The 16,415-nt window shown below is 38.5% G+C and overlaps 1 protein-coding gene and 1 long non-coding RNA gene across 4 annotated transcripts in view; one reads left to right on the top strand and one right to left on the bottom strand.

The window, feature by feature from the left end:
- Nucleotides 1–16,415, top strand: part of psq (pipsqueak) — a 61,428-nt gene that overhangs the window by 5,858 nt on the left and 39,155 nt on the right. The window lies entirely within an intron of this gene.
- LOC138925987 (uncharacterized) lies at nucleotides 5,832–9,192 on the bottom strand. Its single transcript, XR_011442262.1, has 3 exons — nucleotides 9,021–9,192; nucleotides 8,609–8,772; nucleotides 5,832–6,617 (listed from the first exon to the last, which is right to left on the bottom strand). It is a non-coding gene; the product is annotated as an uncharacterized lncRNA (long non-coding RNA).

Raw genomic sequence — 16,415 nt, 5'->3', positions numbered from 1 at the left:
AAACGTTAGAATAGTGGATTTAAAAAGATGGATATATTTACAGAAACAGAACCGAAAGTAGACTTATAGAAAATTTTAAGAATAAATTAATAGGAAGGACTTTTATTAGAATTATTTGTTAGAAAAGAGTATTGGAAGAAGGGCAATTGCGCCTTTAAAGAAATGGTACACTTTCAGCTTAGTGCATTTTAATTGGTTCCATTTTAGAGCTAAGAAATATTTAGAAAACTAAGCTTATCTACCAATTATAGTCTCCATTTTCAAAGTAATGATATAGATCAAGATAGAGAAGATATAGACAGAGATATAGGAAACGCAATCAAAATGTTTATAGTAACATGTCATAAACCATGGAGACACAGAATTACAACATAAAAGCTAAAAAAAAACAAAAACTAATATTCTTGTCCGAGGGATATTTGGAGTAATGTTTTTTCCCTTCCCTACAATAGACTATCATATGAATCTATACCTAAACTCTATAATATGATAAATAATATAATGTTTTATTATAATATTACTACCACTCAATTTAATATTTACTATTATTTGAATACCTCTTTTAAAAAAAAAAACTCTATTTTTAAATATTGGTTTAACAATAGTATCTATCAAACTTCTTATCTAAGACCCATTTAAATCTATTTTTATTACCGGGTGGAGTAAACAATTTTGTACTTAAAAAAACAACCAGATATTATTATTACCAGGGTTCTGATTTTTCGATAAGATATCTTCAAATAGACACTATTTTTAGAATGTTTACTTTTCAAAATGAAGTGCATCTGCATCTTATAGAATATCAAATGATTTTTATCAAATATCAAGGTCAAATATCAACTTTGTGTTATAGTATCATATTTATTAATCTAAAGCTAACAAATAGTTTTAAACCAAGAGCTAACTTAGGGCCAAGAGTCATAGCAGCCAAGGCCTTCGGCTCGCAGTTCATCTTGGTTTATGGGTTATAGGTTTATACAATGAACCATATTTTTCAATGGATTGAGATTTACAATAACTGTTTGTGCATTTATAATTACTAGATAGATAATTAGTTACTAGATAATTACTAGATAATTACTAGATTTGTTAGCATTCATATTTTGTAAGAGATTTGGCAGCTGTCTAGAAACTTGAGAAAGTTTTCTGATTTTTTATTTGTGGGGTTGGCTATTGTGGTAATAGGGCTATGGAGGAGTACTGAACGTTGTATGGTAAGGGCGGGACAGGTACAGATTATATGTCGGATATTCACCTGTGCATTGTGCTATAATATATCCCATTATATATTAAAATAAATCATAGTTTGGTTTAAAAAAATATCAAAAACCAATAGTTTCTCTTCTAAAAGTCAAAGTCAAATCGTTTACTCTTTGCAATCTGGCTCTTTATTACCATATCTAGTATCATTATTTGACATCATTGATTCACAACTGGTAGTTCGCAAGTGCCTTCCAATTATGAAACACACTGTAGCCGCAATTACCACCTCCTAATCTCCTAATCGGTATGTCAACAAACAAAACATCCAGCCAGCTAGACCACGAATATGGTTCTTTTTTAAATTGGACCTCAAATATAAAGGCGTGTGTGTGGATACATAAATAGAGATTGGTTCGGACACAATTACTGTCAGGGTCGTCGGTTTATCTGGGCGCCGCCCCGCCCGATCTTTCCGCGGGCCACCCTGCCTCCCATATCTATTCGAATTCCACCCACTAAAAACCTGCCAGATACACCCAGAAAATGTGGGGCAGTTTTTGTAACGTGAATACTTTTTAAAGACACTATAACGATTTATATTGTCTTTCATGGAATTTTCTTGTCTAAAACAATATAATTAAATATAATATAGCATAGTGTAATGTTATATTAAGCTTTAATTTAAAATATGCTCTTGAACTGGGGATGAATTGATATTTTCTATAGTTTTGCTTTAATTACTTGCTTTAAATTATAAAAGGTCAATAAATACTGATTATCATAAATCATAACAAGATATAAAAACTCGATATATTTTAAATCTTTAAGAGAGTTTAAAAAAATCTATTTTTTGACTTTCTAGTAGTTATTTGTTTTATAATTACAAATATTATATACATATACACATTTATATCTTCGCCATCACAAACAAATTTTATAATTTTTGGTCGAAATCTTTCAAAAACTAGTCTTTAATTGGATTATTTAGTCATTTTCTAAGAAACTCACCTTTTGCGGTATACTTTTATATATTTTAATTCTTGATATTGATTTTATTTATTTTAAAATAAATCTTATATATAAGATTATATATAGTATATAAAGATTCTTGAATTTAAGACAATATGATCCAAGCTATATGACATGCTAAAAAGCAACATAATTGATATATTTTTATTAAATTAAAAGTTATTAATTATGTATAAATTAAAATGAAATATGAAATTAAAATAAATTGAACTCTACGACTGAATGTCATATATTATATATATGTATTCTTTATCAGAGTCGCAGTCCGAGGCAATATAATCATGTCGTTGGGTCCATGTTTAAGGTCCCTAAAACCATAAATAGCCAATCTAATTTATATCCTATACCTTTCATAAAAATAATCATACATAGTCTAAGTAAATCTAAGAAATACGCTAAATTGATTTAATAAATAGTTTTAATATCCTAAAGAAGGATATTATTAGAAGGACTATCCTAAAGAATCCTAAAAAGCATATTTCTGTACCAGAGGAGAGTATTTCTAACCTAATTGTCTCCCTAAAAGTATTTCTAGCTCTGGAGAGATGGAAATGGGTCTTTTTAGATCACCGAGAAAGAAGACACTATCGGGAAAGAACTCTATAAACTGACATCCTGCTAATTTTTGATATTACAAAAGCCTTAAATTTTTGCCAGTGCATCATTGTGCCTCCCAGCTTGTTGCCGGTGGCTTGCATTTGATGACAACGCCCCATTGTAATTGTCATTTGTGGGCTTCATTAACTCTCGTTGTCGCCGATTGCTCTGGGGCATTGGGCATCAGGCATTGGGCACTGGAATACCTCCAATAATGCACATACACCTCCATATACTTATCGGGGAGATGTCGCCAAGCCATTGATACGGAATTCCCTCCACGAATGCCATGGTTGTTGGTAATTATTATTGATTTGCCAGCTCGGCACTCGCAGCTTTTGCAAGTATATCGATTCAGTTGAATAATTAGCTATAGATAAGGTAAGGGGTGGAATGGGGTTTATTTTTGGTTGGAAATTGGGTTATATTTTCTAAATTATTGCGTGATTTTTAAAGAAATTCAATTATGAATTTAATTAATTATGTAATTTAGAATTCTTTACATTATTCAAATTATTATCGATTTTTTTGCGTTGAAATAATTTGGTTTTGAACTTAAAAAAAGTGTTTTTGAAAAACATGTTTGATTCTGAAACATTTTTCAAGCAAATTTTAAAGTTAAAAAAAAATCCAAAATTAAAAAAATATATTTTAAAATTAGAGAACATAATTATACATTGTTTTAATCACTAGAGTTTATTAAAACCTGTATGATATTTCAATTAATTTCCAAATAGCAGTAAACAGCATAAATCAGCAACACTGTTAGGGGTTAACATTAACATATTTAAGCAGGAACCGTTCCTAGCCGAGACAGCCACCACATTACAGCCGCGTCCGCGATTAACAGTGGTGGCCATTGGCAATGCCCCAGCTTGAGTCGCTTTCCCTTTCCTCCCACTTGCTGTGCTCCCTTCTTGGCACCAACGAGCAAATAAATGCTCAACTTGGTTCGCGCTCAAGTCGCTGCTGCTTTTCCTCAGCATATGAGGGAAAAAAATGGCTCAAGCTGACGCAACGCTCAAACGGCGGTCCAGGTCCACCCCCCCAGGCCCCAACCTCTTCTTCCGGTGGCACACACACACACGCGTACCTCTCTTTCCGCTTCTTCTTCTTCTTGCGGCGACTGGCAGACGACGACTTCCCATTCATGCTGCCGCTCTCAGCCCCCCATTCTGCACTCCCCATTCCCCCACCTCCCTCGCTCTTTCTCTTTCATTGCGCTTGTTGTTTTTGTCACAGACGTGCGCTCCATTTTTATATTTTCGCTGCAAAAGTTTTGCCGGCCATCTGTGATATCCAGCCAGCCGCCCACTGGCCCCCTCTTCGGTTTCCACAAGTTGCCGATTTTTTTTTCCGCTCCTATTTGGCGACTATGTTTGTGGGTGTTTGCTGGTGTGTGTGTGTGCGTGTTTGGTTGGCAGAGGGGGGATGGACGGGGGCCAGCTACAACTACAACGGTACGTGTTTGTTGTATCTCTTTCGTTGTCGCCGTTGTTTCTGCACATGTTCTTGGAGTTTCCTCCTGCTCCATCTCCACCTCCGTCTCCGTCTCCGGCCCCCTCCACCACTTTATGTATTAAAACTTTTTTCGCCCATTTTTATTTTGTGCTTCGCAGCCGCCGTTCTTGTTCTTGCTTTTGTTGTATTTGCCCTTGTACTTTTGTATGTTTTTGCGTCGTCGTCGCCGTCGACCGCAACTTCGCTGTCACTGTACTGCTTGTATGCATGTGTGTGTGTGTGTGAGTTGGAGCTTTGACGTTGACGTCGTCTTTGGCTTGGTGCGTATTTTGGCTTTACTTTTGTTCGCGCGTGTGTGTGTGAATGGGGATATTTTGTATTTTTTTTTGTCAGTGTGGTGGCCCCCTTTTTTTTTGGCGCGTCCGAGTCGCCTTGAAAAATTTGTATGGCTGCGACGGCGAGTGGACTTCAGATTGGCAATGCCAGTGGAAACGGGATTTGGGAATGGAAGTTCCCGATGGGCGGGCAACTTTCCGAACTGGCCGGCCATGTGCAGTGAAGTGTTCCCCCGAAAAAAAATTTGTTTTCAAAAAGTTACTCTTTGTCAGTGGGGAGGGGGGGGCTGCCGTCCAAGAAAATGAGTTCTTATTGAAACTTTTTAAAAACTATGTACTATACATAAATAAATTACAAAGTCAGCTTAATTAGTGAAATTAAAGCCGTACTTTAAGAATTTTTAGTTGAAAACTTTTGTGACGAAAGCTGTTTGTTGTTCTTTTCAAAAAAAAAAAAAAAGTGACTAGTTAGAGACTAAAAATTAAATTAGTCTGAAAGTCTTTTTAAAATTTAATTCCACAATTGGGATTGCTTACTGGGCGGGTTGGGTCCACCCCAAAAGTGCCACACCAAGAAAGCATATCTTGCACTTGTATGCAGGTCTCCAACGGTGCGCCGTCCCTTTCGCACAAACGCCCGCTGACCCCAGGGTTGCCACTCTTCCTTCGCTTATGCTCTCCGCTTCGTTTTTTGGGGTTAAGCTCAGATTCGATTTTCGCTAAGCGTTAATTAATGCTGGCGCTGCTTTAATGCTTTTAGCAAACGTGGTCAGCACATCACACGCACACCCGTGTGTGTGGGGGCATCACACAGGCACAGATGATTTAGTGTTGGGGCAGCCCCCACCCCACCACACCCCACCCCTTTGAATGCATGTGTCTGCCACGCCATGTGCTTTGGTTATATTTATTGCTATGTATTTTTTTCTTCTTCCTTTTTTTTGTTTTTTGCTGCATGCCAACACTTGAGGGTCTTCCCAATGCGTCGTGCCCCCAGCCCCACCCCCGCGTTGGCCTCATTGCATGTGTTACACCTCGCTGCCCCCGTTGCCTCTTCACCTTTATCTTTGGCCAACTATGTGAGCAGCTGAAACTGACACAAACACAAGTACAAACACAAGACAGAGACAGAGACGGAGGCGGAGGCGGAGACGGAGACAGCGAGAGGAGGCAAGGTGGACATCAGTTAATGGGGTGGCCCACCCGCCCGCACTCTCTCTTTCTCTCACCCCCCCCTGCGATGTTCGCCTGTATGTGTCGTTGCCTCTCTGTCTGAACCACTTGGCTTGCATTTTTTCCGATTTTTTCTTTCGTTCTTTCTTGCAAACAATTTTTATTTTTCTGTGCAGAATTACTTTTTTCTTTTCTCCGCCGCTCTCTGAGCATTTTTTTGCGCCCCACGGCACGTCGCCAATGTGTCTCAGTATGGGTGAACGGGGAGTATGGGCGGGTGTATGAGTGTGTGAGTGAGAGAGCGCGCTGGGCTTTGGGCTTGCAACTTTGAACTTTTCGAAGGAAACGGACCAACGGTGGATGTCGAAGGGGAGGCGAAGAAATAAAAGAAAAAATCGAAATTGAGTGAAGCGCAAAGAAAAAATTTTTTTGCTCGCCCTCGTTTGTGTGTGTGTGTGTGTGAGTACCCCCAACAATGGCCGCTACTCACACAGACACACTGAGGTATCCCCATACACTTTCGTTCTCAGTCCAAGTCGTAGCCTCGCCACCTCGCCTGCCCTCCACCCCCTCCCCGCCCTCGAAGCCAACCATTTCGTGGGGACGACGCTGCGTCTGTCCAGTTCCATCACGATTTTTTTCCTGTTCAACTTTTCGTCCTGCTTCTTGTCTTCGGATTCGCCTGCTAGGTGGAGCTCCTCTGGTTTCCTTCTCCTTCTCCTCCTCCTCCTGCTCGTGCTTGCTTCATTGTTGTTGCTGCTGTTTTGGCCAGAGAGCACCATTTTTTTCTGCGGCCTCACGAAACGTGCATTGTTTTTTCTGCACAGTGGGATGGAGTGGGTTTTTTTTTTCGATTAAGCATGGATGATGGAAAATTATTTAAAATCATAGATAAGTAAAGAAAATAAAATTATTTGATATATTTATAAATACTTATAGTTTATATCAGTAATATTAAATAATTAAAATAAAGAAGCTTTAATTAAAAATTAGATTTAATTAAAATGTCTAGTAATTATTTTTTGTTGTTTAGATTATTCAGAACTCCAAACCATTCAAGTTCTTGAAACAAAAGTCTTTATGATTGCTTTGATGTTTTCCGGAAATTATAAAGTCAACGGAAACGAAATCAAAAACAATTTCCCAGCTTTCGGTTGGCTTAGAATGTTAACCCTGGTCCAGGAACTGTTTCCAATTAGAAGGACCTCGCCAGATTCCGGGCCGAGGCTACCACCGAGCTGACCAGTTCGAATTTCCAATTCATTCGCGAAATGTCCACACCCATTTTTACATCCATGTTCCTTGTTCTCGCTTATGGCCATCCTCATCTAACAACAACAACAACCTGGACCCTGGACCGTTCATCAATTGCTGCACTATTTTTTTTATTCGGTGCTCATCTGTTTCATTGTTTTTGCTACTGGCAGCCACTGCTGCTGGTTCTTGGAGCTCCAAGTGGGGAGTATGTCTACGCGACAAACAAACACAAATCATGGCCAAGAGAATGGGAATTCATCTCCAGTTAATGGGCGTCGCGAGTCGGAAGTCTGAGTTTGAGTTTGAGCCGGATTCTAGTAGGATTCTAGTAGGGTGTGGGAGGGGGGGCATGGGAATTCTGTAGATTCGGTGTGTTGGTCAGTTTGCTGGTCATTTTCTAAGGGTGCTATGTACTGCGGCCGCCCCTATGTATTTGCTCGCGCGCTTTCTTCTTCTGTCGGTGTCGCCCTCCCTCTTTCGCACACACAAGTTTGTTAAGAAATGTGCTCTCATCAATAATGCAAATTGTTTTCGAGCGCTTTTTTTGCCGCTGCACCCCACTGTGCGCGTGCTGAGCCGCAATTTTTTTCCACCGCTTTCTTGCCCCCAGTTGGTGTTGTTGTTGTTGTCAGTTGGCGCTCAGGCTCAAAGTTTCTTCTCATTTTTTTCAGCCTCGCCTGCTGCTTGAGCACTTTTCTGAGCTGGTGAGTGTGTGTGTGTGAGTTGCGGCTTGTGCTTATGTTTTATTTTTTTTTCGTCTTCTTTTTACTTTTTTTTTTTTTATTTTTATGTGCAGAGAGCGTCGCTGCTCAGCCGCTCTGCCGGCTGGCTCTGCTCTGCATTTTTTTCCGATGGCGACCGATTTTTTCGCCACCGCTGTTCGCCTGCCTGTGTAGGTGAGTGTGTGTGAGTGCTTTTGCTCCTTGCTTTTGCTAATCGCTGGCGTTGTCGTCTTTTGGCATCATTCTTTTTATTTGTAATTCGGTTCATCATCATCGTTCATCGTTCTGTCGCATGTATGTAACTGTCTCCTCGCTAGCTCTCTCTCTTTCTGCGGATGTGTGTGTGTGTGTGATGTGGCGTCGCTGCTGCTGGCTTTCTTGTGTTGTTGTTGCTGTTGCTTTATATTTTTTTTTTTTTTGCCTGCCTCCTCCACCCATCTTCTTCCTTCGCCTTCTGCTGCTTCTTCTTCTTCTTGCTCTGCAGCGGCGGTGGCGGCGGCGGCGGCGGCAGCAGCGGCTACGGTCAATGCTGCCTGCGCTGCCTTGCCAGCCATCAGACAACATTTGTATTTGTGCTCGGTGGGTCTCGCGCTTTCGATCTCCCGGACTCGGACTCGGACACTCGACCGCCGCCGTAATTATTTCGCTGGCCATAGCCCTAGCCATAGCCATTCGCCGCGCAATCATCGAAAAACGCTGGCTGGCCCTGGCCACCACTGGCCTCCTTTAATTACCCAACAACACAGAGTCATACGATAATCGGAAAAACGGAAAATAGTGATTTCGCAAACCACCGACAACCGACAATCGAAAAATTAATCAAAAACTCACATGTGCTTAAAATAAAACCCGCCGTGTCAGTAGTCTCCCCACCTGATCCCGTTATTTGTGTGCTGCCGCTCTCGCGCGCTCTCTCCTCGCCCTCCTCTCCTCGTTGGCGCCTTGTTCGAAAATCAGAGTCAGACAGCCGGCTGCAGACGCATAAAAAATTCAAGCTGGCAAAAAGAAGAACAAAAAATACAAATAAAAACGAAAAGAAAAGCTTTACGCTTTGCATTACGTAGTAAAAGGCATTCCCTCGCACACACACACACACTAGCACACATATCCAAACAGGCGTCAAACACATGTCGCTGTGCTCTTGAGTGCCGGAAGAAAGTGTGCGTATGTGTGTGTAAAGGGTGCGGGGGGAGATTCGTATTTATGATTATTTTTTTTTATACAATATTTCGCGTGTATTTACTTTATGTGCATTCGCCTTTGGTCGCGCTATTCGCGTGTTTCGCTTCTCGCTTCTCCTCCACTTCTCCTTCGGTTTATTGAACTAGCCAGATTAATGTCGCGTTCTATTTGTTTACGCTTCTCTCTCGCTCTCTCTTTGCCTGCTTATTCCAATGCACTGATATCAGTTTCCTTTTTAGCGATTCTCCAAACATTCGAATTGTGGAAACTAATTAACAAAGTCACGTGTTGACAAACGACATTCAAAGACAACAAACACGAGAAGGAGACAGCAACAGCACTGTTGCCTATTCCCCTCTCTGTCCAACGATTGCGTCCTATTCGAAAAAAAAAAATAATACAAATAATTCATTTCGCGTGCTCCACTTAGCCCACTCTCATTATTGTTTGTGCCCCACACTCATCACACCACCTTGCACACAAACACACACACACACACGCAAACACCGAAAAAATATCTATAATTTTCACTAATTTGTTTTGGGTAAAAAAATAAACAGTTTTTTGTATGAAATTGATTCCGTCACGTCGTCTACTACAATTTGTCAACTGGAAAGACCGGTGAAACTGCAGCTAACGGCTCTCTTCCTCCCGCAAGGAATATCATCCAAAACTCTCCAATCAAGGTATGGAAAATCGAAAAAAGAATATCATTGCCTACCCGTAGGCGCATTTGGTTCGCCCTCCCTCCTGTGTGGCTTACCTCTTGAACTTTTGTATTTCTCTTTTAGGGCTAGGCCACATAAAATAATACCATTAATTAGATATACCTAACCCTCGAGTCTCGAGAACACACCCTCGCACGCACACTGACACGCTCGCAATTAGCGGCCATCAGAATAACGGCAAAACTGAGACGGCAACAAAAATCTACAAAAGCCCAAAGCCAAAGCTGTAGTTGTTGAAATTTTTCGCGATTCTTTCGCATGGGCGCACCCAGAATTGGTTTCGTCTTTTGCGTAGCTTTGTTTTCGGAGGATATATTGAATCGATAAGGTGTTATTTTAGGATATATTTTATCGATAAGGTATCGGGACTAGAAGGAGCTCTAGAGTTGTACAGGATTGCAAGGTTCTTTTGGGAAAGGGAAATACAATGTGTGTTATTTTAGTGTTGGCTAGTAGTGTGTGTGCAATTCTAGCCTTCAACTTGATTTAATCTTTTGGATTACTAATTATAAAATAATTTTACTTTCTTTTTTGCTAATTTCAAAGCTTAAATTGCAATTACAAAGACAAGAGTTGCAAAGACAAGAAAGAAATAAGGTTAAAATCTCTTATTTTACCGATAAATACTATTTTTATAGGTATACCTGACAATTAAAAACTTGAATATTCATTCCAGTATGTATATATTTGGTTTGAATTTCTTTTAAATAACTATTATAAAGCAGGATTTAACTTAAGGCCAACTCTTAAGAAAGATTTAAGGTTAAAATGTTATTTTTATTTCAAAAACTAATGATATAGGTATTCCTAACATTTACTTAAATATACTTGAGATTTGAATATTATTCTTATAGTCTTGTTGAGACTCTTAGACTTGAATCTTAATTATTATTTTGTTCTTAAGCTTTGAATAGCTTTTTTTCGAGTATTTTTTATTAACAATGAACTGTTATTTCTATATTATTATAACTAAGAGTAAGGATAAATTAAGTTAAAAGATATTCCATAATTTTGGATTTAATTACAACTAGGGATAGTTCAGGGGACATTAAATGGGATAACGAGTTATAATTTTTACAAATAACGCGGAATGGATCGTGTTCCGCAAAATTAGATCTATAAATTGGTAACCAAAGGGGTCGGAATGATCTAGTTACTATACATACATACATACATATTATGCATTTTTTTTAACTTTCTTGTATGTTAATTTTAACATTCTTCAACAAAAGTCTCATTTTCGTCATATCTGGTCATATAGCCCAATATCTGGTAACGATTCTAAGACATTTAGTTATCAAAATTAGACTTTAAGTAATATTTTAAACAAATTTGAGCAAACTTTTCATAGAATTGGAAATCTCAAGTCCTAAAAAATGAGGAAATACTTAAAATGTATGCCTTAAAAATGGGAGAATGGCTTTAGAACAGTGGTCGGCACGGCCCTATCCCACTGGCATAGCCTACTTTCGGCTATTTGTTACTAATACTAATGCGTTAAAGTCATATCAATGTATTGAGTGCCGACCACTGCTTTAGGAACTTAACTTGCCAAATTTTTTTTTAAAGAAAGATGGGTTAAAATAAAAGTTTTATATAATATTAAAAAGATAGATCGGGCTGTTTTATGTATATGATGTATAATATTAAAAGGATGTATAATATTATTATACATAAAAGTGAAAATAGTGACCTTTTCGCCACTGTTATTAACTAGAATTTATTAAAATTTGTAATACTTTCGTCTCTGTAATATTACCCCGTCAAGGTTTGTTTGTTGCCCGATCCATTAAAGCCAAGGATTTCCAGGCCCACTAAAAGCATGACCTGAAGAATGGGCACCTTTGATGCTGTTGGCCGTACTTGAAGTGCATAGTTGCATAGTTGCACTCGAGAACCAACTGCTGGCCAGCTCCGGAAGCCTCTACCAAAGTTTCTCCGGGCAACCAATCAATACCAATGGCCGTAGTGGCCAAGAGCCAAGAGCCGTCCGGCAAAAAGTTCACACATCAAGCAGTCCACAGAGCCCAAAGTTCGTCAAGTGGCTAAAACGGAATGGAGCTGCGTGGACAAAAGCACCTCATATTGGGCTGGGCAGCGATCGCGGAAAAAAGTAACGATGACGATGAGTAGGTCGATATAAGAACAAAAGCCTTTCAAATGATAAAGTCCGAGCTGGTGCCATTAGTGATTCTGGGGTGTAGTCGTCGTGGCAGTCGCAGATGTGCACTCGCAACCAGCAACATGGCTGGGCAGGGCCAACTATGACCCAAAACCCCTTTTCCTGGCTCTCGGCTCTTGGCCCTACTGTCATCTTTCCCCTCTTCCCCGCCGAGGAAGAAATCGGTGGAGAGCCACAACCGTCGACGGCGACGATTATGCGCCGGCTTGGCCTCACTTGTGTACAATGGCGGGTTATCAAGTCCAAACAGCGGGCCCCGACTGCTGGGCCCGGGCCCTTCTGGAGCCTCCACGTCTTCCTTTTGACCCCCCCGCTCTCTATAGGGCACTGCAAAAAATAGTCAATGAACTTTAATTGAAGGAGATGAGCATAGCAGGAAAGATAGTGTGGTTTCTCAGGGTATAATTTGGTAGAATATTGTTTCATAAATATAAATGATTTCTATAAATCTCAGCTAAGAATTTATTTTTATTTTTTTAGAATCTTAAATTAAAAAGTGGAAACAAATTAATGAATATTATAAGGTATGATTAAAATAATGAAAAAAGCTTCAATATTTCAATTCCTAAAAGAATTGATTTTTGATAAAAAGTCATATTCTGTTTAAAGAGCTATTTATTTCTGATGAAATTTAGTCAATATCTTGAAAATACGATGCATTTTCGAGCAGGTGGCAATAAATTCGAGATATTTTACATTTTTTGTTTAAAATGCTTCATTTTAGCTCTAATTAGTTAGACTTAAAATTGAAACAAGATCGTTTAGATACTAATATTGTGATGGCAAAGAACGATCTCATTCAAGTGTGAATTAAGGTTTCATTTTATTTGACCTTTTTTTAAATAACCAGTGTTGCTAGAACTTGAACTTAAAAAGAGAAGGTGTTTTAAAAACCTTTCTTTACTTAAGTAGTTTGATTTTGGATAGGTATTTCAATGGAATAACTGAAGTATTTTTACTGATTACTAATTTTAAAGACTTTGTGATGATACTTTTTTTTAAATACTATACTTATTTGTAGTTTTCGTTAGAACAATTTTGATTTCAATTATGGATCAAGATCTAATAAGGCTCCAAAAAAACCCGAAAGTCGATAAAATAATCTAATTTGTCGAATCTGAGCGATATCTAGGTTTCTTGGAATATTTAGGATTAAAAAAAAAAATCAGTTGGAAAATAAATACTTTATATTAGCAATAAAATTCTTTATATATAACAAAAAATGTAGTAGTTGTTTTAAAATGCTAGTGTTAAACTTGAATTCATTTGTAGGACATTTTACTTGTACTATTACTTTTTAAAGAAAATGTGATTTAATATATTTGGTCGAAAGGTATTTTATTACTATTTCTTTTGAATATTTATTGTTTTAACTTAAATATTGAAATACTTAAAACCTTCCTGCAGGAAAGAACAATAATGTAGTGTATAACTTTCGTAGAATTTCTCCAGAATTTAGAGTCCTCGAGTCTATTAACGTTATGTTGGGAGAACGAACTCGAATTGTAGGAGACCTTTGTGGGATTTTTGCAGTGTGGGTCGGGTCGGGTCCGAGTGTAGCCAAGTGTGGTTCAGCGGTGGTGCGGCGGTGGCTGTGGGTTGTGTGTGGAGCGGAGAAGTGGCAAGTTGGGTGCGGGTATGGGCAAGGGTGTGGTTGGTGGTGGGGGGTAGTGGGTGCATTGTGGACGGGAGGCTGAGAGGCTGAGCTCGCTCAAGCATTGCTTGCTTATCACAAGCCTATTGAGCGAGCGGCTCTTGCTGCTGCTGCTGTTGTTGCTGTAGTTGTCATGGTGGCAGAGGCAACCCTACTTCACCCCTCCCCCTGCCCGTCACACTCGCACAGTCACAGATAGCACTGTAATCAGGGTATTTCCGTGCTGTGATTTTTATATTTTTCAATTTGTTTCCTTTTTTTTTTTTTATTTTTCTGCCCCACGCTCCGTCCCATTTGCACCGCCAGTCTCTACATTTTCTCTTGCATTCATTTGCCACTTCTTAATTTCTTTTTAGTGCTCAAATGAGTCGCCAACCCGGCCCGTGGTGGGTGGAAAAAAAAATACAAAAAAAAAGGAGTGGAGTGGGGGGCGGGAAAGACCACCCCCTCGAGAAAAAGGCGAAAATTTACTGAAGAAAATCAGAAGAAAATGTAAAACAACTGGACAAGCATTTTCATTTCATTGCTCTCCTTTGGCCCGGGCCTGGTGCTTGTTTTTTAAGGGTGCCACTGCCACGTCTCCCTCTGTCTGTCTCCCTCTGACTGGCTTTTTTTTCTTAATCGATCGATTGTGACTCTGCCGGGCGACGTTAGCTCGCAATCCGCCGTCCAGGCACATCAATCACAGTCAGCGGCAGGTCAGCGAAAAGTATCCGAAAGATTCTCCTGCCGCGGCAGTCCTCCGCTCCAATCAGATAATAGAAATAAATAAACTTCTAAGCCGAAATGATGGTCGCAAATGCCTTCTGAGCAGCTTAAAGTTACCTCCGGCAGGTGTGTCTCTGACTTTTCCACTTTTTTTGGTCAAATGTGAAGAGTAAATGGTGGAAAAAATGCAAATTCTCGATTTATTTGCTGACTAAAGCGAATATTTTCGGAATTAGGCTGTGGGGAGTGGATGTTGTCGGTGGGGTGTGATTTTCAGGTAGTTTTTGAGCTCAATTATCTGTTAGTCTTGTTTTAATTAATCTATGTCTTTAAATATCTTCTTGAAATCACTTTAAATTTAATTTTCAAAATAGCTGTTTTCTTATTCATCTAGTATTTATTTATTTAAAGTTTTAGACTGAATATAGAGTGAATAGTGGATAATTTTAGGAAGAAGTTTGTTTTTTGCTCAATTTTGTTAGAGGAAATTTGAAAAAGGAGGGTTAGTTTGTGTGAAGAATTTCTTTATAAAACTGTTGGAATATATTTATGGTATAATGGGATATTAAAGCGCTAAGTTAAAAGAATCAATCAAGTAATTAAAAGAATCAAAAGTTAAAAAAGCCAAATTTTTTTACAAAAAAGTACGTAAATCATTGAAAACATTTTCCGGGTTTTAAGCCTCTGAAAAATAAGTGAAAGTCTGCGCCTTTTATAACTCAATGTTGTATTTTTTAAAAGTAATAAATTAAAACTTTATCGTATCTATTTTTATAGAATAACTTTTGTGAATCTAATGCATCTAAAATGGGTAAATACCCAGATAATACTGGAAATATATATTTCAATTTCAACTTTTAGAAACTCTAGAAAATAGAGCAAAAATAGAAAAAGCAAAAAGTAGGTTTATTTCTTATTTATAAGCTAAACCCAGTTTTCATTTGATAATAATCCAGTAAGGATAAACTGTAAAACCCCCTCTGAAGCTTAAGCTTGTTAATTATATTCATAGATTGTACTTAAAATTTATAAAATTATGTTTACAAACTCGATACTATGCTTAAAATTATGTTTGCTATTCGAAGCTATGGTGGCCTCGGCACTGAATTTGAAAAACATAAATTGTGGGAAGAAAGCCTTAAAGTTTCGAGTACTTACCATTACCAGTTCTTAGAATATTAAAAAATGTTATACAAAACATGAATAGTTTGAGTAACTTTACATACAAAATTCTTGAGATATCAATTTATTTGAAAATGAAAAAGAATATAAAATTCTGGTAGTTTTTGAGTTATGATGGGTTGGGTACTGACTTTGACAACCTTAATTGTGGGAAGAACCCTTAAAAGTTTCGAACAATTACCAAAAGAAACCCTTAAAAAATCCAATATAAAAATGGTGACAACTGCCTCAATTTAGAACCCAACTTTCTAGAGCTATTAGGAATTAATTTGAAATTAAAACATTTTCCAAATTAACAAAAATTTGAAACTCACCCCTCAAAGTTAAAAAAGAGTTCCTTTAATTAAAGACCAATAACCATGTATCTTTTTGGAAATGGCACATAATCTAAAGTTTAAGAGACTCTTCCGCCAATCGGATATTGGAATAACTTTATCCGATTGTTCTCTCCGAAAAGGTGGAGTGGGGGTGGGGAGTAGTCGGGCTTACTTTGTACATATCTCCGGGAAACAGAGCAGCAGCAGTGGTCGCCTCATCCCATGCATTACACAATTCCCACTTGGAATTCAAATTTCAAACGATTGCATTTATTTTTTCCCATCACGGAGGCAGAGACGGGCTATGGGAGATGGTTGCTGGTTGATGGGAGGAAGTATGGAACAACCACCCACCCCAATCACCCACCACCCCCTTCTCCCTTCAAAAACCTTCACCTACACCATTCATTGAACAATGCTATATAATTACATAAAAGTCAGCAGCTTGCTTGGTAGAAGAGCCAAATGGAAGGAAACAGAAGAACTCTCATCCTCCTCCATACCCCCCCAACACCCCCTTCATCAGCACTAGTGCCAAATGGAAAAAATGGAAAAATCCCTTGTTTTAATTTCTCTTTTTCCTTTCGTTTGTTTTTTTTTTTGTTTTTTCAAAGCACACCCAAAAAACAAAAAAAAAAAAAGTAAAATCCGCAAGGAGAAAAATATTCGCCCAGTACCGCCCACA

This window comes from Drosophila bipectinata, chromosome 2R (assembly GCF_030179905.1).
Source record: "Drosophila bipectinata strain 14024-0381.07 chromosome 2R, DbipHiC1v2, whole genome shotgun sequence".
In the NCBI taxonomy this organism is placed as follows: domain Eukaryota; kingdom Metazoa; phylum Arthropoda; class Insecta; order Diptera; family Drosophilidae; genus Drosophila; species Drosophila bipectinata.
The sequence above is the reverse complement of the archived record's forward strand: the minus strand, read 5'-3'. Positions and strand labels throughout refer to the sequence as shown.